The following is a 23,117-nucleotide window of genomic DNA, read 5'->3' on the forward strand; positions in this document are numbered from 1 at the left end:
GGAGAGAGAGGGAGCGAGGAGGCCAAAGCTATTTGCCCCCCCCCCCCGTTGTGATTGCTACCATTTCTTCTGCATCGCTTTTTATCAAGAGAATCCTAAAGCAACTTTATATGGAAGCTACGCCTGAATGAAATTAAATTCAGGTAAAAGCCATTTAAGCAAAAGGCCATTTGTTTCATCTGTCTTTCCCCAGCAGGCAAATTTACTAAAGTTTATAACCACCTAGAATAAGAATCCAATTTTTAATGATGTTTGAAAAAAAAAAAAAACTCCCTTAAACTGCAGGAATCTTCTCTCTCAGTGCTCTGAACCTAAATCTCCTCAAATGTACCAGGTCCAGGGTAGACTGGAGCTGGGATCAGAACAAAATAAAGAGACTGAACATGAAAGTCTCCTTTTGACCATAATTAAGACAATTATGTTTTTCTTAATTCAGGTTTCTCTATTATTTTAACACAAGTCCCTATTTTTATCAAGTCCCTATTTTTCTTAACTTTTACTTATTTATGTACTTATTTATTTATTATTTCAATGGACACTTATTTCCAATTATAAGGCTCTGAGGATGTAACAAATCAAAATCTCTACCTTTGGGTTGAGATGGCGGAGTAAGAGGACCCTAAGTTCACCTCCTCCCACAGATGCCACTATATAACACCCACACCAGTATAAATAACCCAGACCGCGACCCAAGGACTGGCGGAACAGACTCCATAACTAACAGTAGAGAAGAGGCCACCCAGGAAGTAGGAAGGGTGGAGGTGCGGCTTGGGAACTAAATAGACTGTTGTCCCCTGCCATCAGGGGGGAGCTGGGGTCACGGAGAAGGGCGAGAAACAGACTTTCATACTGGGAACCCAGGCGGGAAAGACAAATCCCCATAACATTTGGTTTTAAAAACTGGGGTGGGGGGGTAGGGGTGCGAATTTCATGACATCTTGAAAACAGTGAGACTTAAAGCCTGGAATTCGAAAAATCAGAGGGCTCCACTCTGGGAGAGCCACAACCGTGGGAGGTGGAGTCCCACCCTACAGAGGTACAGCACAGAAGCAGCAGTTTGAGAAACGCCCGGGGCATATGGGAGGGAGGGCTACTTATGCATCTCAGAGGCTTCCCAGAGAGTCTGGGATCCTTGTAAGGCCCCTCCAGAAACAAAAGAGCTGGCAGGCATCATTTCCCAACCCCACCCCCAGCATAAACCCAGGGCCACTCTTGGGGACCAGGGAAGCAAGGTATTCACTACCTCACTTGCTGGCACCAAACCCCGCCCCCTCCAGCCCGCCTGCCTCAGTGCCAGAGCTGCTGGTCTATTTACCAGGGGAAAATGGCAACGTTTGCACTTGCCAACACCAAGTGTCCGGGCCCGCACACTTTGCGGGGCCTTCCTGCCTTCAGCGGCAGTGGTGGCAGGCCCTGTGGAAGCCCGAGGCCCATCCTGTTAGAACTATATACCCCAACCCAGCTGGGCACCAAACACTGCTCACAAGAGGCAAAGACAGCCTGTGCAGTGACTGGACGGGATGATAGAATGACCAGGACACAATAGCAGGGTGCACACGACACACACAGGAGACACCCCTGATGCACCAGGCTCTGGAGAACAGGGCCCACTGAACTGCAGGGCACTACCAGACCTCTTCTTCATAAGAGCGTGACTCTCAAGAGTAGGAGACACAGATGACCACCCCAACACACCAAAGCAGACACAGAGAGTTGGACAAAAAGAAGAGACAGAGGACTAAGTCCCAAATGAAAGAACAGGACAAAACCACAGCAAGAGATCTAAGCAAAACCAATGTAAGTACTATGCCTGATAGAGAATTTAAAGTAATAATCATAAAGATACTCACTGGACTTAAGAGTGGAGGACATTAGTGAGATACTTAACAAAGAGATAGAAAATATTAAAAAGAACCAATTGAATATGAAGAACACAATAAATGAAATTATTGTGGAATAAACACCTGATGAAATAAACAGGCCAGACAGAGCAGAGAAATGAATTATTAACTTGGAGGACAAAGTATTGGAGAGTAATCAAGCTGAACAGATAAGAGAAAAGAATTATCCAAAATGAGAATACACTTAGGGAACTCAGCAACTCCATCAAATGTAATAATATTCTTATTATAGAGATCCCAAAAGAAAAAGAGAGGGAAAAGGGAGAAGAAAATTTATTTGATGAAATTATGGCTGAAAACTTTCCTAATCTGGGGAAGGAAGCAAACATTCAGATCCAGGAGGCAAAGATATCCCACAACAAAATCAACCCAAGGAGGTTCATACCAAGACACATAGTATTTCAAATGGCAAAAAATAGTGATATAGAGAGAATTTTAAAAGCAACAAGAGAAAAGAAGACAGTTACATACAAGGGAAACTCCTTAAGGCTATCAGCGATTTTTCAGGATAAACTATGCAGAAGGGTATGGCGTGATAAATTCAACATGCTGAAAATCTACAGCCCGGAACACCCTATCCAGCAAGGCTATCATTCAGACTAAAAGGAGACATTAAGAGTTTCTCAGACAAGCTAAAGGAGTTCATGGCTACTAAACAGCTTTACAAGAAATGTTAAAGGGGACTCTCTGAGTGGAAAGGAAAGACATAAGCAAGAGTAAGAAAAGTAAGATTCAAAAAGCAATAAAAATAAGTACATCTGCAAAAAAACAGTCAAGGGACTAAAATAATAAAAGGAGCTAAAATATGACACCATATACCAAAACCATGGAGGAGAGAGGAGTAAAGAATGGGTTCAGGCTTAACAGATTTAATATCAATTTAATATATAGACTGCTATATACAAAAGCTATTACATACAGACCTAATGATAACCACAAATCAAAAAGCAGTAATAGACATGCAAAAAATAAAGAGAAAGGAAATCCAGGTGTATCACTAAAGAGAGCCAGCAAACAGTGAGAGAAGAGAGCAAGAGAGATATGATCAAAGAAGAACTACAGAAACAACCACAAAACAAGTAACAAAATGGCAATAACTACATATCTATCAACAATTACTTTGAACGTAAATGAGCTAAATGCTCCAATCAAAAGACATAGGGTAACGGATTACATTAAAAAAAAACAAGACCTATCTATATGCTGCCTACAAGAGACTCACTTCAGACCTAAAGATACCATTGAAAGTGAGGGGATGGAGAAACATTTGTCATGCAAATGAATGTCAAATGAAAGCCAGGGCAGCTATACTTACATGGAACAAAATCAACTTTAAAATAAACACTGTAACAAAAGACAAAAAAGGACACTATATAATAATAAAGGAGACAATCCCGAAACAAGATATAACAACAGTAAATATTTATGCAACCAATATGGGAGCCCCAAAATACATAAAACAATTAATAACAAAGGAATTAATTGATAGGAATACAGTAATAGTAGGGGATTTTAGCACTCTACTGACACCAATGGACAGATCATCCAAACAGAACATCAATAAGGAAACAACAACTTTGACACATTGGACCAGAAGGATCTAACAGATATATTCAGAACATCCCACCCTAAAGCAGCAGAATACACATTCATTTCAAATGCACATGGAACATTCTCCAGAAGAGATCACACATTAGACAAATGTCTACAAAACAAGCATCAACAAATTCAAAAAGATCAAAGTTACATCCAGCATCTTTTCTGACCGCAATGAAACTAGAAATCAACCACAAGAAAAATTCTGGATAAAGCATAAGTATATGGAGTCTAAATAACATGCTACTAAACAATTAAGAGGTCAACCAAGAAATCAAAGTAGATATAAAAAATTACATGAAGACAAATAAAACACAACAATCCAAAACCTTTGGGATGCGGCAACAGCATTTCTATGGGGGAGTTTATAGCAATACAGGCCTCTCTGAAGAAGCAAGAAGGGGCGCCTGGGGTTTCAGTTGGTTAAGTGTCCAACTAAGGCTCAGGCCATGATCTCACAGTTTGTGGGTTCAAGCCCCACGTCGGGCTCTGTGCTGACAGCTCAGAGCCTGGAGCCTGTTTCAGATTCTGTATCTCCCTCTCTCTCTGACCCTCCCCTCCTCACACTGTCTCTCTCTCTCTCTCAGAAATAAATAAAAGATTTTATAAAATAAGTTTTAAAAAAGAAGAAAAATCTCAAATAAATAACCTAACCTTGTTCCTAAAGGAACTAGAAAAATAAAAGCAAACAAAACCCCAAACCAGCAGAAGGAAGGAAATAAAGACTAGAGCAGAAATAAATGATATGACAACTAAAAAAAAAAAAACAATGGAACAGATCAATGAAACCAGGAGCTAGTTCTTTGAAAAAGATCAACAAAATGTATAAACCTCTAGCCAGGCTCATCGATAGAGAGAGAGAGGGAGGATTCAAATGAGAAAAATCACAAATAAAAGAGGAGAAATAACAACCAATACCACAGAAATACAAACTGTAAGACAATATTATGAAAAATTATATGCCAACAAATTGGAAAAAATAAAAGAAATGAATAAATTCCTAGAAACATAACCTCCTAAAACTGAAGCAGGAGGAAATAGAGATTTTAAACAGACCAATTACAAACAATGAAATTGGATCAGTAATCAAAAAATACCCCACAAACAAAATTCCAGGACCAGATGGCTTCACTGGCACATTCTACCAGTTAAAGAAGAATTAATACCTATTCTCTTTTTTTTTTAATGTTTTATTTATCTCTAGGAGAGAGAGAGAGACAGTGTGAGCAGGGAAGGGTCAGAGAGAGAGGGAGTCACAGACTGAAACAGGCTCCAGGCTCTGAGCTGGCAGTCAGCACAGAGCCCGACGCGGGGCTCGAACCCATGAACCACGAGATCATGACCTAAGCGAAAGTCGGACGCTTCACCGACTAAGCCACCCAGGCGCCCCAATACCTACTCTTCTTAAACTATGACAAAAAGAGAAGGGGAAGAAAAACATCCCAATTCATTCTATGCGGCCAGTATAACCCTAATATCCAGACCAGATAAAGACATCACAAAAAAAGAGAACTTCAAGCCAATATCTGATGAACATAGATACAAAAATCCTTAACAAAATACCAGCAAACCAAACCCAACCACACATTAAAAAAAAACATTCATCGAGACCAAGTGGTATTTATTCCCAGGATGCAAGGATGGTTCAATATTTGCAAGCCAATCAATGTAATATATCAGAACAACAGGAGAAAGGATCAAAACTATATGATCATTTCAGTAGATGCATAAAAAGCATTTGACAAAGTAAAACATCCATTTATGATAAAACCCCTCAACAAAGTATGTTTAGAGGGAACATCCCTCAACATAATAAAGGCCACATATGAAAAACCCACAGCGAACATCATACTCAATGGGGAAACACTAAGAGCTTTTCCTCTAAGGTCAGGGATAAGACAAGTATGACTAACATAGTACCAGAAGTCCTAGCCACAGCAATAAGAAAATAAAAGGAATTAAAAAGCATCCAACTTGGCAAGGAAGAAGCAAAATTTTCACTATTTATAGATGACATGATACTATATACAGAAAATCCTAAGGACTCCACCAAAAAACTCCACTAGAATTGATAAATAAATTCAGTAAGGTTGCAGGATACAAAATCAATATACAGAAATCTGTAGCATTTCTATACACTAATAATTAAACAACAGAAGGAGAAATCAAGAAAACTATCTCATTTCCAATTGTACCAAAAGTAACAAAGTACCCAGGAATAAACTTAACCAACGAGATGAAATACCTGTACCCTGAAAACTATAAAATATTGATGAAAGAAATTGAATATGATACAAAGAAATGGAAAGACATTCCAGGCTCATGGACTGAAAGAACATATTGTTAAAATGTCTATACAACCCCAAACAATCTACAGATTTCATGCAATCCCTATCAAAATACCAACACCATTTTTCACAGAACTACAATAAGCAATCCTAAAATTGTATGGAACCACAAGAGACCTCAAATAGCCAAAGCAAACTTGAAAAAAAAAAAAAAAAACCTGAAGGTGTCACAATTCCAGACTTCTAGTTATATTACAAAGCTGTAGTCACCAAACAGTATGTTATTGGTACAAGAATAGACACATAGGTCAACAGAACAGAACAGATAGCCCAGAAACAAATCCACAATTACATGGTCAATTAATCTTTGATAAAGGTGGCAAGAATATGCCATTGGAAAAAGACAGTCTCTTCACAAATGATGTTGGGAAAACTGGACAGCAACATGCAAAAGAATGAGATAGACCACTTTCCTACACCATATACATATATAAACTCAGAAAAGATTAATGACCTATATGTGATACCTGAAAACATAAAAATCCTAGAAGAGAGCACAGGAAGTAATTTCTCTGACATTGGCCATAGCAACATCTTCCTAGATATGTCTCATGAGTCAAGAGAAACAAAAGGGAAAACGAAATGTTGGGACTACTTCAAAATAAAATGCTTAAGCACAACAAAGGAAACAACCAACAAAAGTAAAAGACAACCTACTGAATGGGAAAAGATATTTGTAAATGGTGTATCTGATAAAGGGTTAATATCCAAAATGTATAAAGAACCTATACAATTCAACACCAAAAAACTGAAATAATCCAGTTAAAAGTGGGCAGAAGACATGAGCAGACATTTCTCCAAAGACATACCAATGGCCAACAGACACATAAAAACATATTCAACATCACTCATCGTCAGACAAATGCAAATCAAAACCACAATGAGCTATCACCTCACACCTATCAGAATGGCTAAAATCAAAACTCAGGAAACAAGTGTTGGTGAGGATGTGGAGATAAAGGACCCTCTTGCACTGCTGCTGGGAATGCAAACTTGTGCAGCCACTGTGGAAGACAGTATGGAGGTTCCTCAAAAAATAAAAAATAGATCTGCCCTGTAAGTCAGTAATTGTACTTCTGTGCATTACCCAAAGAACAGTAATTTGAAGGGATATATGCATCCTTTTGTTTATTGCAGCATTATTTACAATTGCCAAACTATAGAAGCAGCCCAAGTATCCATTGATTTATTGATGAATGGATAAAGAAAATGTAGTGTATATGTACAATGGAATATTATTTAGCCATAAAAAAGGAAATCTTGCCATTTGCCATAACATGGATGGATCCAGAGAGTATAATGCTAAGTGAAATAAGTCAATCAGAGAAAGACAAATACTGTGATTTCACTCATGTGGAATTTAAGAAACAAAACAGTGAACAAAGGGAGGGAAAAAAGAGAAACATCAAAAAACAGATTCTTAACTGTAGAAAGCAAACCGATGGTTTTGAGAGAGAGGAGAGGTAGGTGAGGAGAGAGGTGAAACAGGTGATGGGGAAGAAGGGACACTTAAGGAGCTCTGAGAAAATATGGAACTGTTGAATCACTATATTGTACACCTGAAGCTAACATGACACTGTATTAACTACACTGGAATTAAAATAGTAAAAAAAAAAAAAAAAAAAAAGAAGAAGTATCTATGTTTGTAAAACTTCTATTTTGGGAGAGAGCCAGACAATAAATGTAACGAATAAATAAATGTTAGAAGGTGCCAAATGTTATAAAACAAGAAATGAAAGACAACAATCATAATTAAGAAAGCAAGCCATGGAAGAGGGCTGGGAAGGTCAAAGGCAAAGGCAGTTTGTAATAGGTGGTGAGGTACCTATTTGTAATAGGCAGTGAGGTAACAAAGCACTCCAAAACCCAAGCAACTTAAAACAACAAGCACCTATTATTTGTCTGTGCCTAAGAATAAGGACCCACAAGCAGCTCTGCTGCACGGTTCTGGCTCAAGATCTCCACACGGTGGTCAGCAAGCTGTCAGAGGGGTTGCAATCATCTCAAGGCTCAGACAGTACCAGACAATCTGCTTCCAAGTTCATGCACACTTTTGGTGGTAGCTCTGTTACTGCTGGCTCTCCGCCAGAGATTTTGTACCATGGGATTATTTTTTGTCTCTTACCTGTTATCCTTTCCAGGTACTGATTTGCAATGTAAAGGTGAGCTTTCCTACACAACTTGAGCCCGTGTTTTCAAGGTTGACTGATAGGTGGGACAGAGCCCAGGATCACAGTTCAAAGCGAGTCATTTGTTGGGGGCTTACACTGGCCAAACACTGGGCCACACCACGTGTTAGTGCTAGTGAGTTTCATCACCGAAACCTTTGGAAAAGAACAATCATTTCATTTTATAGCTCAGCAAGCTGAGATTTGAAGATGTGAACTTTTGCTCGATGTCACATGGCTAATAAATGTTGGCACTGGCTCTCCCAAACCATTCTAAAACACCTCTTTAAAAGAAATGTACCTAGTTTCCAAAGGATGAGACCAGTTTTTCCTTAAGCAATTCAGCCTAATGGAGTCATTTAACCAGCTAATAATTGTAATGAAAACAAGCAGCAAAATAAAATTCCCACAATTAATGAATGTGTATATACATATATAAATTTAAATATCACACATATATACATACATGTATATATATTATATATGTATACACATGTATATATAATATATACACATATATATTATATATGTGCATATATATATAAAATTAGCAGAGATTCAAGGGGATGAAGCAAGATGTTAGAATCCCCTGCAGATGTTAAAAGTCTTCACACAAGAATTTCCCAATTAAAAGGGCTCAAGCTTAAAAGAAATTGAGCTCATATTTCATTGTGCAAGAAGAGATATGAAACCCCGTAGCATTTTCAGAAAACACTTTTCAGGGACAAGCACAATTTAAAGGATCTTATCAATGATGAATTATTCTTGTTGATGATTAAGCCTGCCTTTCTAAACAGCTGGCGGGGGAAGGGTAACGCATCAGGTCATTGATTTAATTATGAAATGTATCTGGGTTCAACGTGGCAAAAGGACACATAAAAGGGACCCAACTCTGGAGACATCTTTTTTCTATCTCTCTTGAGGCGTCCCCATAAATCATTCACCACTCTGCTCATTCCTGCCACACAAGAGAACCAATAACTTGAGGCAATAAATCACCTTCTCGACATCTACGCCCACTGTACATTCGATGTTTATCCAACAAAGGCTGCAGATAAATAACCAGTTTCAAGCTCCTGAAGTCACTTTGCCTTTAAATCATTTTTTTAGCAGTTACCAATTAAAGATACAATTTACGTCAATGCAAAGCTATCCAGAGAAGCCCTTGAATTCACCAGGAAGGTGGTACCAGGATATCCTAGCCACACTTGGGTCGGTCAACAGGCCACTTGGAAGTCTCTGGATATTCAGTATATATCAAGCTGTCGACTTGATCCTGAGAGAGGTTAAGTTAATATAATGGAAAGGGAGCAGATGTCGTCACCTGTAAGAGCTGACTTCAGTTCTGGTACAGCCATTTCCTAGCTGGGGGGAGCTTTAGTAAATAATGACACTTCTCTTTGATTTGGTTTCTTTATATGTAAAGCAGTATTTATATAAACTATCTTCCAAGATATTTGTGAGAGTTATAAAAGGACAGACAGAGCCTGGCCTACAGAATATGCTCCAAAAAGGCAATCACAGTCAGTCTCCATCATAACCATCAACCTCTTACATCTGGATATTCGCCAAATATTTTTGTGTACCGACTCTGTGCTAGGCAACCAGCTACCCAGTGGGGAGAATGAACAAGGCAGAGAACATCTTAGGTTCTGGGTAGAACGCGGCTTATATTCCAGGAAGAGAGCCTCACCATCCACAGACAGAAATGTTACCCGGAGTTCTTTACCCTCAGCAACCCGGAATCATAAAATTACTTGTTTTCAAAATTAAAGGAATGATGAGAAAAACATTCAGAATGGCAAGTAAATTGGGCGAAGGGAAAGAGACCAAAGAGGAATATACGAGGAATCTAAGGCTATGGGTGCCGCCATACTTCAGTTGGGTGGTAAGGTCAAGGTTGTTCTTTTTATTATTGTGTTTCATAATTCACACATATTTTTCATATATGTTATTCGGTGTTCTGCATCATAGAGACATTTGGTAAACTGTCCAACACATATTGACAGCCAGGAATTATTATCATCACAGTTGAGAGATAAGCTGCCTTTATATGTACACAGCACTTTACAGTTAAGGGTGGAGGCGACTCTGAGGTACGTGGGTACAAACAAGGAACTATCTTCTCCAGAGTCACTCCCTTCCTCTGACTGGTTGAAACCATCCTTCTAAATCCCTTAACAGCTTCACACAGACTCCAAAAGCCTTGGTCACTCTGGCTACTAAAGCTCAGTCAACCCAGTGCAATGTAACACTTCAACCTCATGTTCAACTCCAAGTCCACCTCTCCAAGTACATGCTCCATTTTTTTAAAATTTTTAATGTTTTTATTTATTTTTGAGAGAGAGAGTCAGAGTGTGAGCAGAGGAGGGACAGAGAGAGAGAGAGAGAGAGAGAGAGAGAGAGAGACAGAATCTGAAGCAGGCTCCAGGTTCTGAGCTGTCAGCACAGAGCCCAATGCAGGGCTCGAACTCACGGACCATGAGATCATGACCAAGTCAAAGTCAGATATTCAACCGACTGAGCCACCCAGGCACCCCAGTGCATGCTACATTTGTGAAGAGAGGTACATGGAATGGCACAAGGCCATGGACAGCCCCTTAGACACCTCCCCACCACCCCTCCTTGACTGTAAGACTTGTGGTGCTGGTGGCCGGAACAAAGTTAAGAAAGGGAGATGTTTTCTTACTGAACTGGCAGAGCCCCATTCTCCCGTGTTGTTACTGACTCTCTGACATCCTTTACTGGCCATCAATGCCTTCTGGGTGGCAGCATCCAAAGGCTTCCTTCATGGGTTATAGGTCTGGGTGTTCTGCAGGCTCTTTGGGGTCTTCCCATGACACCTCTTCTACCTACCACTCCCCGTGGCTTCTCTGTCCAATCGGCCAATCTCATGAGTGTATACAAGTAAGAAAGTGCCTGTTGGGTGCCTTCACTACTTAAGGGACTCATGAACAACTCCCTGATCTTAACTGCATCACATATCAGAAGTACAAGATCACCCCCAGGCTTAGTCCCCAAGGTTTTCCCAAACCCTTCACTACCCTCTTCAGGGAAGTAGAGGCACAAAACCAAAAATTTACTGTCTGAGCAGTATCCAACCAGGAAATAAAAGAATGGAGCCTTCTTATAGGTGCAACCATGCTATTAATGATTCCCTTGAAGAATTCACTTGTTTGGATTGGGGGAAGAACATGATGGTATGTGGTGTCTTCCATTTTCATTTTGGAACTCGGGCAATATTGTAGGAAAATAGGAAAAGTCAACGTCCATTTCCATAAAATGGAAGACAATACAGTCACGTTCCTTGTGTAAAGGATATACGTAACAAAAGAAAATGCTTCACAAATTTCTCACGCGTAGTGACCTGGGGATGATAATGATGATGGCAATTGGTCCAAAAGCCCGAATTCAACTCTGTCCTCCATTTTCTTTCAATAGCTGCAGATCAAGTGGAGGTGATGGAAATCCTGCGTTTGCATTCCAGCACACACCAATAACCATAATCCTAACGTGCTTCCTTCACACTTCCTCCCTCACTGGTGCAATCTCATTTACTACATATCAGTGTTGACACCAAATGTGGGAACTGGAAGGAGAGTTTGATGCATAGAAGAGAACAACAACAGAAGAGGAAGATGAATAAAAGTTGGGAGGAAAATACCAGGAGAGGAAGAGAGAGAGGTTTGTTGGGGATGATCCCCCACCCGTAACCATTAGAGTCATAAATGGGCTAAAAAAAAGAAATAGTGGGGGAGAGGGAGGAAGGCAAACTATGAGAGACTCTTGAATGCCAAGAACAAACTGAGGGCTGATGGGGGGGAGGGGAAGGAGGGTGATGGGCATGGAGGAGGGCACTTGTGGGGATGAGCCCTGGGTGTTATATGGAAACCAACTTGGCAATAAACAAGGAAGGAAGGAAGGAAGGAAGGAAGGAAGGAAGGAGAGAAAATCCATCTCTGTGTAAGACGCTCATGTGCAGGAATCTCGCAGCAACTGGCTGCTTGTTGTGATTAAAGAAATGAACTGAAATGGAATAAAAACATGTGTGTCACTTTTTATCCTAAAAGCAATCTTTCCCTTTTAGCAAAAGAGCATATTCAATTATCTCACTCAATAGATAAAAATGATCTCCACCTTGAAAATAAATATTTGCTTCTGGAGATCACATTACTGAAAATCAAATTACATGCTTGTTTTTATTATTAACAAGAATAAGTTCCAAAGCCCTTTATGCATTGTACCTGTCACTCTCCATATCCTACAATCAAATTTCCCTTTAAATCTCATCGAATAACTCCCAAAGTTATTGAAGAGGCAATAAATGAGGTTATGACACTGTGCTCGCAGAGAGCTAAATGTCTTTCATATATCTTTAAGTGGTTATTAATCTCTGAATTAGTTTAGAATGCATTAACCTTCAAGGTAAATTAGATCAATCAGGAAAATGACTCACAGGAGTAGGACTGTCTTTTTTGATGTTGTTGTTTTCACATCCAGCTTCTGTGCCAAGATGTAGCCGTGACACCGGCTGTATCAGCCACCATGAACTCTGGGGCTCTAAGTTACGAAGGGGCGGGGCAGGTTTTGTTTCAGGTTTATTTCCTCCTGGAAGTTTGCCCATCTAGACAGGGAAACAGGATGAGCAGACATGAACGAAAGATGACTGTAGTCTAGGCCAGGTTAATTCGATTACTGCCATGGCATCTCTACTCCTATTCTTCCCTTGCTCGTGGCATTTTAGAGTCCTCTGCCCAATAACTGCAGAGCGGAATTAAATGCAAGAAATGATACCTTTAAAAAAAAAATCAAAGTAATTGCTCTTTAAAAGTCCTGGAGCAAATGAATCTGCAATCTTAAATATTTTTTTTTCAACAGAGAGACAGAACCATCTCAAGAAAGTAATTATAACTGTAGAAAAATAGTAGAAATATATGCCAATTGCTTTTCTATACAATAGAAGCCTAATGATGGTAATAATCACTTTAATGATTATTCTATCTGGAGTCGATATGGTGGGTGCTTTGGCTCATCATAACTAAGAATTCTCATTATATTGCTCAGTGAGTGAAAAAGATACGGGAGGCGAAACTGGGCCATGGGAAGGCACTCTCCAAGTTTGGAACTACTTGAATGAAACATGTTGGGAGATGCCAGGAACCCAGCATCAGGGATTCATCCTCACAGCTGGTTGGTGGGTGGCTCCCCTTGGGGTCCCGGAGTGACATCTTATGGTGATCCACAGTAGATTTAGCCTTAACACAGATTACTGCCAGGTGCCATTTTAGCTGGGTGTTGCCAACCAATCAGCTCCACTTAAATGTATCCTGAAAAGAAAATCACAACACACCTTTCCAAAGATGTTTTTTCTCTCTTTCCTCAAAAATCATAGAAAAGCAATTCTAGAAAGGAGAGTAAAACTTCTGGAAGAACATTTGTGGATGATTTTCAGGACGGGAGAAAAAGCAAACCTCTTTGGTCGGTGCCTCAAAGGACCACATGGAGTTCTCCATTAATACTCCAAAAAGGTACAAAATACCAGTACGATAAGCTTGAGGTTTACTAAGTTACCTAAGTTTTAGAATTTTTAAATTTTTGGAAAGATGGCTGCGTCAATACATGGGACAGACACCCCCTCCCTCACCCTCGGACGTACAAGAAATATGACTGAAGTTGTTTGACAGCCGTTAGAAGAAATTTAAAACAGAAAAAGAGAAAATCATAGTTAAATGAATAAAGTTCAAGAGACATCTGAGAACTGGCGCTCCTTGCACGCTACGCTGATCAGCCTGAAAGAATCCTATAATTACAATATCCAATACAGAAAAAGGCATGGAGATAAATCTTAAGTGGAAAGATAGTGAAGTGGGGCCTTTTATTAATCTCTTCATGAAATGTTTCTTTTTCTTTTCTAAAAATGAAACAGCAGTTCACAAAAAATGAAAGAGCAATTCAAATAGCCATCTCTTGGATGAACCTCCACTTTCTAAAAGATAAAATATCCCATTATTTTCTTTTCTCCCAGCTCCTCTCAAATTAGAGAAAATTGTGAGTTCGGGCCTTGCCTTCTTTAATAGTATGTGAGACAAATAATCCTTTAATGATTTCATTTCCAATATAAATATAATGACTGACAAGGCATACTGTAATTAAAGATAAATAAAACACTTGAAATAAATCATATTTTAATTGGCACTTTAATTGAAGGGATGTTAAATATAATGACAGGATATTATCCCAGATTGTACTCTTTAGGCAAAACTTGACACCAGTGTTTATTGTTTGTCTTAACATTTGAGCCAATGAAGGCGTTTTTACATTCGTTTTTATTTAAAACAACTGTCAGTATTGCACATTAGAAATAGAGCCATGAGTTGTAATCTTAGTAAATGAGCCTTGCTGAATTCTTTCCTGCAACTGTTGGATTTCTTATGTTTCTGCACATCTTGTAGAAGCTTTTGTTCTAGACCGTCATTCCTAGGATGTTTATATGGCAAAGGGCTTAGAAAATAGGGATAGTAGCTCCTGAGGGCCAAGGGGAGATTTGTCTCCTGATCAGTATTATATGACAATTTCTCTTTCCAGGTAAAGTTTGGACAGGTTTGCTAGCAACCCCCTTGTAAAAGACTGGGGTTCGCTAGGCAGGGGGGTTCCTCAGCTGTGTGTGCAGAATTCACCTGGCCTGCTTCCCCTCACTGCCACCGAATCTGAGGAAAGGGAAATAATGTGAACAAAAGGCTCAAGCCGCCTGCTGTGCTGTGAGTAATACAAGTCCTTTGTCTCTGACCCAGCAGTCTTGTGTTTTCTGCCCTCATCTAAGAATCTGTGGCAAGCTAAGCTGTTGGCTTGCAAGCAGAATAAAATCTCTAACTTTTCTGAGTTCTTGACATAGATGAGAGACCCCTGCAGATTTTTTTAAAAGACATTGTTGGCTAACCTGAAAATATTGCTACTATCAAATATCCAATCTGGGGAGTGAGCAATTAAATTTCTTCAAGACAGGCAAAAGTTATAGGATGAAATAGAATTGTGTTTCTTTTCTGTTTCTTTCTCTGATGTCTGCAGAGACACATCCTAATTCAGCACTCTCGAGCTGTCAGCGGAGCTATGCGCAATGGTGCAGACACTGTCCTTGAGAGATGAAATCCTTGACATCTCAAATGGATGGACACCATTTCCGGTTTAGAAACGGGTTGGCCAAGACCAAGACGTTCATCTATTACATACAAATTCTTTCGCACCTGCTCTGAGAATTAGCTCGTGACATTAGTCGCTGAGATTACAAGGCTAGTGAGGAAGCAGGGGGGAAGGGGAAATGTGTAAATGAATGAATGAACTGATAACCTTGTTTCTGCAGCTCTGGAGAACATAAGGGAAGATGAATGGTCTAGTCTCCCACTCAGGGAAGGAGACTCCGTGGGTTACAAATCTCGGCTCATGGGATTGGGTGTATTTATCAGCACACTGGTGCTCACTGGGGTCATTTTCCAGATTTATGGGCCTCAAAGTCATGGAGTCGTAGACCATGAGAGTGACAGCACTAATGAGTTTCCTCCCACTGTGAGACTGCCCTTCCTCCAAAAGCCATAAATTCCATAGATGGTCAGTGGAAATTCATGAAGGGAAAGAACGCCAACCAAGTTACCGAAGCAAGTTTTACCTTTAGCCTTGATTCTGGAAGAAACAAATCATCACAAGGATTCCCCTTTTCAGGCCTATGAAAAGTCTTAGCTATCGTCTTTGGTAGTCTTAGCCATAGCTACTCTATACCCCCAAGTAAGCAAATCTCAAGACCTTACAGACCTTTGTCCTCAAACAACATAATTAGGGTACAGCAGAGCAACATCCAGGTACCTTACATTTCTGTCCCAAATCCAGTTAGGAGCATCGCTCAAGATTTAAATACATCTCTGCAAAGGGATCCAACTCACAATGGTTTAACAAGAAATGTGCATTTTAATGAAGAGGTCATAAGGGGTGAGGAAGAGGAGTTCCTTCACCCAGTGCTTACTGGGAATTTAATAGGAATTCTCTGTTCTCCCAACAGTCACCTTCACCTCAACCCCAGTGCCAGCCACCTGTCTCCTCTCTCCTCTTCTTGCCACAGCTCTCAAAAAGGCTCACTCTTGTCTTGAAAATAGCTCTGTCCTTCATCTGTTGTAGAGATAACTCGACAAAGCAGTTCAGTGACAACACAGTATCCAGTATCCCCCATTAAGCACGCAGGCCCCAGAGTTGTTCTTCAGCTTTGCCCTAATGTCACGACCAACTGAACGTCTCTGAAGTTCAGCTTCCACACCTAGCAAAGGCAGATGAGCGTAGGGCCTACCTCGCAGGGTGAAAGGTACTAAGTATGGTGAGTGTTCAGCATAGCTTTGACTGCTAGGGAACACTTGACAGATGGTACCATGCTGACCTCCAACAGATTCGGGGGAGGCAGGGGGAATGCACTCAGTTCGCCCCCCAAACAAACCAAAACCTCACTTTGCCATCACACCTGGTTGTAACACCAGATGAAATTATCACGAGCGTGAATATACGTCTTTTCTTTTTTGTTCTAAGACTCGTGGGGGTACCTTCCAGTGAACCCAGATACAGGAAGCATCTGTTCCGTATTCAGAGTGAACATGTTCTAAATGACCTGAGATAGCCTGCTCAGTCAGGGTCCTGGACGTCTGTACCACCACCCCTCCATGGCATGAAATGCTTCATTCTCTCTGTAATCTGCTAATGACAGCGAAGATCTGAGATGAAAGTTGCTCCATTTCACTGAAGGAATTGCAACTCTGTTGGCCTCTGAAACAATTCAGAGCCTGTGAGAGCCAGTTTCATGCTTTGTGATAGAGCAATCCCAAGGTCTCATTCTAAGTTTGAGTTATTTTACTACTTGTTTAAATGCCTTTCATGAGTGAAACAGTCCCAAAAATAAGAAGGGAATTGTTGACTAAACTTAATAAATCATGTAACTTGATTTTCAGTCCCATCCACCAATGATGCATGCAGTTTTTTTGAAATGCTTTTGTGCTTTGCATTGGTATTAGCTTCAATCCATGGTTTCTTGGCAGGAATATTTTTAAGCCACTTGTTCATTTTTTAAGGGTTAAAATAGGAGCTAAATTAGGTATGTTAATTCACAGAAAAACAGGCTCAAAAACAGGTCTGTTTTTGTCCCTGGTATATCTCCAGGTTCTAAAGCAGCCAAGCAAATAGTGGGTAGTCAATAAATATTTGTTAAGTAAAAGTTTCCAAATAACCACTATTACTTCCATATAGAGAACAGATTTCAGTGGGGGTAGGAGCATCAATGCAGAGAAAAGGCAGTGGGCTACAGCAATCGTTCTGGCAAGAAATGATGGGATTTGAACTAGCCGGTTAGGATGGATAAGAATGGAAGAATTCAAGCCATGTTTTGGAAGAAGAGCCAACAGAATTGAGTGACAGATCATACAATGGAGATTGAGAATGAGGATAGTGTCAAGAATGGCAGCCAGATCTAGGCGACTAACTGGTTTATAGTGGTGGCATTAGCTGAGATTTGGAAGAGGGATTAATGAGAGAAGGATTTATATGTCATCATAAAATCCCAACAGCTCTGTTCTGTAACCCTTCCCAAAAACCAACTATTTCTCACCCAAATCTCTGTTATTAACTGAGTTAAAATCATCACTGGATTTCACCTGACTTTTTACATCAAACTCCTAATTGATCTTTCTATTTTCACTCTGGCCCCTCTATAATCTACACAACACATATAGGGAGTATTTTATTTAGTGCAATATTGGTTTCAAGAGTAGAATTCAGTGATTCATCCCTTATATACAACACCCAGTGCTCATCACAAGTGCCCTCCCCTTAATGCCCATCACCTGTCTAGCTCATCCCCCACCCACCCCCTCCATCAACCCATAGTTTGTTCTCTATCCTTAAGAGTCTCTTACGGTTTGTTTCTCTCTCTCTTCTCTTCCCCCCGCCCCACTTCCCATATGTTTATCTGTCTTGTTTCTTAAATTCCATGTATTACTGAAATTATATGGTATTTGTCTTTTTCTATTTGACTTATCTCACTTAGCACAATACACTCTAGCTCAATCCATGTCAATGCAAATGGCAAGATTTCATTTTTTGATGGATGAGTAATAATCCACCATATATATATGTATGTATATAATATATATACATACATATACGCACATATACACATGTCACATATATACTACGTATACACACACACACACACACACACACACGACATCTTTATCCATTCATCAGTCAATGGGCATTTGGGCTCTTTCTATAGTTTAGCTATTGCTGATAATTCCTCTACAAACATTGAAATCTGTATTTTTGTATCCTTTGGGTAAATACCTAGTAGTGCAATTGCTGAATTGTAGGGCAGCTCTATTTTTAGTTTTTGAGGAAACTACATACTGTTTTCCACAGTAGCTATACCAGTTTGCATACCCACCAACAGTGCAAAAAGGTTCTCCTTTCTCCACATCCTCATGAACACCCATTATTTCTTGTGTTGTTAACTTTAGCCATTCTGACAGGTGTGAGGTGGTATCTCATTGTGGTTTTTATTTGTATTTCCCTGATGATGAGTGATACTGAGCATCTTTTCATGTGGATGTCTTCTTTGGAAAAATGTCTTTTCATGTCTTCTGCCAATTTCTTTAACTGGGTTATTTCTTTTTGGGGTGTTGAGTTTGATAAGTTCTTTATAGATTTTGGACACTAACCCTTTATCAGATACGTCATTTGCAAATAGCTTCTCTCATCCTGTAGCCTGCTTTTTAGTTTTGTTGACTGCTTCCTTCATTGTGCAGAAGCTTTTTAACTTGATGAAGTCCCAACAGTTCATATTTGCTTTTGCTTCTCTTGCCTTTGGTGACATGTCTAGTCAGAAGTTGCTCTAGCCAAGGTCAAAAAGGTTTCTGCCTGTGTTTTCCTCTAGGATTTTGATGGTTTCTTGTATCACAATTAGATTTTTATCCATCTTCAGTTTATTTTTGTGTATGGTGTAAGAAAGTGGCCCAGCTTCATTCTTCTGCATGTTCCTGTCCAGTTTTAGCGAGCATTTTTAAAGACTGGCTTCTTGAGCTATAATTTACACACAGTAAACTTTACCCTTTTCAGGTGTACATTTCCATGATTTTGACAAACACATACAGTCATGTAACTTTCATGACAATCAAGGTATAGAATACCACTATCACTCCAAGAAGTACCAGAAGTAGAATTTTAAAAAACTATTTCTTTATTGAGCAAGCTCAAGCAGGGGAGAGGCAGAGGCAGGAGGGGAGAGGATCTGAAGTGGGCTCTGCACTGACAGGCTGACAACAGCAAGCCCAACGTGGAGCTCAAATTCAAGAACAGCGAGATCATGACCTGAGCCAAAGTTGGACACTCAGCTGACTGAGCCCCCCCAGATTCCTCCCAGAAGTAGTATTTCAAATATTTTGTTTTTGAGAGAGAGAGAGCAAGTGGGAGGGGCATGGGAGGAAACAGAGGATCTGAAGTAGGTTTTGTGCTAACAGCAGAGAGCCCAACACGGGGCTCAAACTCATGAACCATGAGATCATGACCAGAGCTGAAGTTGGATGCTCAACCGATTGAGTCACCCACGTGCCCCCAGAAGCAGTATTTTAAAACACAAATTAGATCAAGTGACTGAAAAACCCAAACCCTCTCTGTCAAAGACTAAAATCCATCACCTTGAAAGGCCCTGAGTATTTGACTTTGACAAAACCTATCTCTCTGCTCTTGACTTCTATGGCTTTCTTTATTGAAAACTCTACTTCAGTCAAATTGTCTGTGATATTCCTGGACATCTCAACTCCCTCTTACCTCAGAAACTTTGCACCATTTCTAAGGATCTTCCCCCCAGATAACCTCAAACTTTTTTTCCAAACTTCACTCTAGTTTCTGTTGAAATAGTGTACACACACACACACATATACACACACTCTTCCATTAGGCTTTATCCTTCAGCAAGCTTCATCTTCCTCTTTATGATTTATTCTTACCTGATACATCATGTACTTATTTATCTGTTTGTTCATTATCTCTCTCCATCCCAACCTCCACTAACATGTAAGCACCATGTGAGCAGGACCTTGTTTATTTTATTCTCTGCTTTATCTCCAGCACCTAAAACAGCACCAAAGACATAGCAGACATTCAACAAACATTTAAATAAAAACATGGAGGGGCACCTGCGTGGCTCAGTAGGTTCAGTGTCCAATTCCTGATTTGGGCTCAGGTCACAATCCCAGGATCATGGGAATGAGCCCCACGTTAGGATCCACACTGAGTGTGGACCCTGCTTGAGATTCTCTCTCTCTTTCTGTCTCTCTCTCTCTCTACCTCTCTCCTCCTGCTCATTATCTCTTTCCCTAAAGAAGAAAAGAAAACATGGACAGATGAGTGGATGGATAGATGCATGGGTGGGCAGACAGAAGGATGAACTGACTAGAAGCAACAGAGCAATCACCCGCTTTGTCCACTGATATAGCTCAATAAGCACCCCCACATTCCCCAATCCAGTGACAAGGTCATATACCCACTTTGAAACTTCAATATTATTAAGACTCCCATCAACGATATTAGATGGGTACCATGGATCTAAACACAGTGTCTTCACTGTGGGGGAAAAAAAGATTCAATTTCATGTGCGGCTGTAGTACCTGATATCATAGCTGTGGAAAAACATTATTTTTAACACTAAATATGCTTACACTTCATTTATCTGCTCTTCACAGTAACCTCTTTTGTTCTCAAATCTATCTTCTTTTAATATTGTACTAGCTAGAATCTTCACCTCCAAAACAAACGGGCTCCCGTCCCCAAACTGCCATAATGAGGTTCATTTTATTGAATATTTTGGAAATAGCCCTCATAGCAGTCCGCTTAATTAGGTCACGTGGTATAGTCTGCCTTCGGCATTTCACAGATTATGCCTTTTTATTTTCCCCAGAATTATTTTGTTGTGCTTTTAAGAAAGATGTTCTGTGGGTAAAGGGCAGTTTGCTGACTCTAATTACCAGATTCCCCTACCACGTGCCCCTCTGAGGAAACATGTTCAATTCCACAGTCGTCATTATTATTGGCCAGGTTTCTTATTTTTGTTCAGGAATTTTGAAAGTTGGGTAAATATATTATCTACATGAACTGCCCCATGCTCAACTGTTTTAAAAATGAGAAAATAAGTTTTTGCAATATAATTTAAACAAGATGACTTAGAAGAAAAAAGAAGAGAAATATTTCTATCCATTAACTGGGAGTGTGAGAGAGGCATGCTCATGCTGTTTATATTCCTCATCTACTAAGCACAGAAGATGTCCAGGGGAAGAGGTAAAGAGAAGAAAAAATGGTGGTAGGCGCCTGGGTGACTCAGTTGGTTGAGCATCCGACTTCAGCTCAGGTCATGATCTCACAGTTGTGGGATCAAGCCCCGTGTTCGGCTCTGTGCTGACAGCTCAGAGCCTGGAGCCTGCTCAGACTCTGTCTCTCTCTCTCTCTTTCTCTCGCTCTCTCACTCCCTCTCCTCCACTCATGCTTTGTCTGCCTCTGTCTCTCAAATATGAGCAGACATTAAAAAATAAACAAAAAAGAAGAGAAAAAGCTGGGACTCGGGGCTTTGAGCCAAGATTTCTGCATTGCTATTGCAACCATCTAACCTTGAGGCCTGAGCTCTGAGCTCAGTTTCTTCTGAGGTGTATGTCAGATGCTATGGGATGGAAAGATGTCACTTTCCCGGGATCCGGAATGCCCCCGTACTCTAGAAAGAAGTTGGAAGTGTTCTCATCTTCCCCCATCATGACTGAACATTTCTGGAGAAGCTAACAGCCTGAATCAGGTTCCCAGGTGATATAATTACTACTTCCAGATCACTAAGGCAATGTCTCTAAAAAGGAAAATCTAGCGATTTATTTTGCATTTTTCAAGTGGAGTAGAATTGTTGGATTTTTTTATTTTTTTATTTCATACTGAACTATGAAAGAGAAGAAGGTGGGAAGAAGAGAAGAAAAACAGTGCCCTGTCATTTAGAAATAACAGGTGAATCACGCCCAGAGCGCCCTTTAAAACTCCCTTAGAAATAATACTCCCAGTATCACATTGTTAGTGAAGGTTTAAATTGATAAATTGATTTTATTTCTATAGTTAAAGGTGGAGGGGACCGCTGTGAAAAATGTACAGGCACGCACTCTTGAATGAATAAATGCTACTGCCGAGAACTTATATTTCAGATACACTTACCCAAGTTCCCAAAGATAACCTAACGTGCATATATTCAAAGATGTCCACTCCAAAACTGTTGGTAACAGGAGATCACTGTTAACAATCTAAATGCCTCTCATTAGAGGAGTAGAGAAATAAATCCTGGTACATTCGAAATATAGCTGCGATATAGAATAAGATCATCTCTAAGTTCTAATGTGGAAATATATCTAAGATCACTAAGCAAAATCAAGCAAGTTGGCATTCATACTGCAAAGCGTTAAGTGCTTTATCTTCCAGTTCTACAGCAAGACTGTAGTTGAGCTTTGAAACCCAACTCTCCCACTGACTGGCCATGTGACCTTGGACGATTACTTTCACCTCCTTCTGACTCAGTTTCCTTTCTGGAATATAGTGTTATTATTATTTATCTCAAAAAGTATTGGTTGGGATTAAATGAATTAGTGTATATAAAGCATTTGAACATGGGCTCAAGAAATGCTAAACAAAGAATTTTCAGACATAGGAAAGCAGAAAGAGTCTGTCACCAGCATGCCCACACTACAAGACAAAGTAGAGGCTGTCCTTTCGGGCAGAAGGAAAATGATGCCAGGTGGAAATTTCAATCCTCACAAAGGAAATAACATCACTGGCAATGGTAACTCCATGGGTAAATGTCTAAGATTTTTTTTCATATTACTTAAATATCATTAAAAGGCAACTGTTTAAACAAATAAAAATAATATAATATTTATTGTATATATAGGGTTTATAACATATATGTAACTTACATATAGGATAATACCATAAAAGCAGGAGGGGAGCTGGAAGTAGCCTGTTGTAAAGTTCTCATACTATGTGTAAAGTGGTAACATACCACTTGA

The sequence above is a fragment of the Hyaena hyaena genome, unplaced genomic scaffold (genome assembly GCF_003009895.1).
Source record: "Hyaena hyaena isolate Hyena2069 unplaced genomic scaffold, ASM300989v1 scaffold_42, whole genome shotgun sequence".
Lineage (NCBI taxonomy): Eukaryota > Metazoa > Chordata > Mammalia > Carnivora > Hyaenidae > Hyaena > Hyaena hyaena.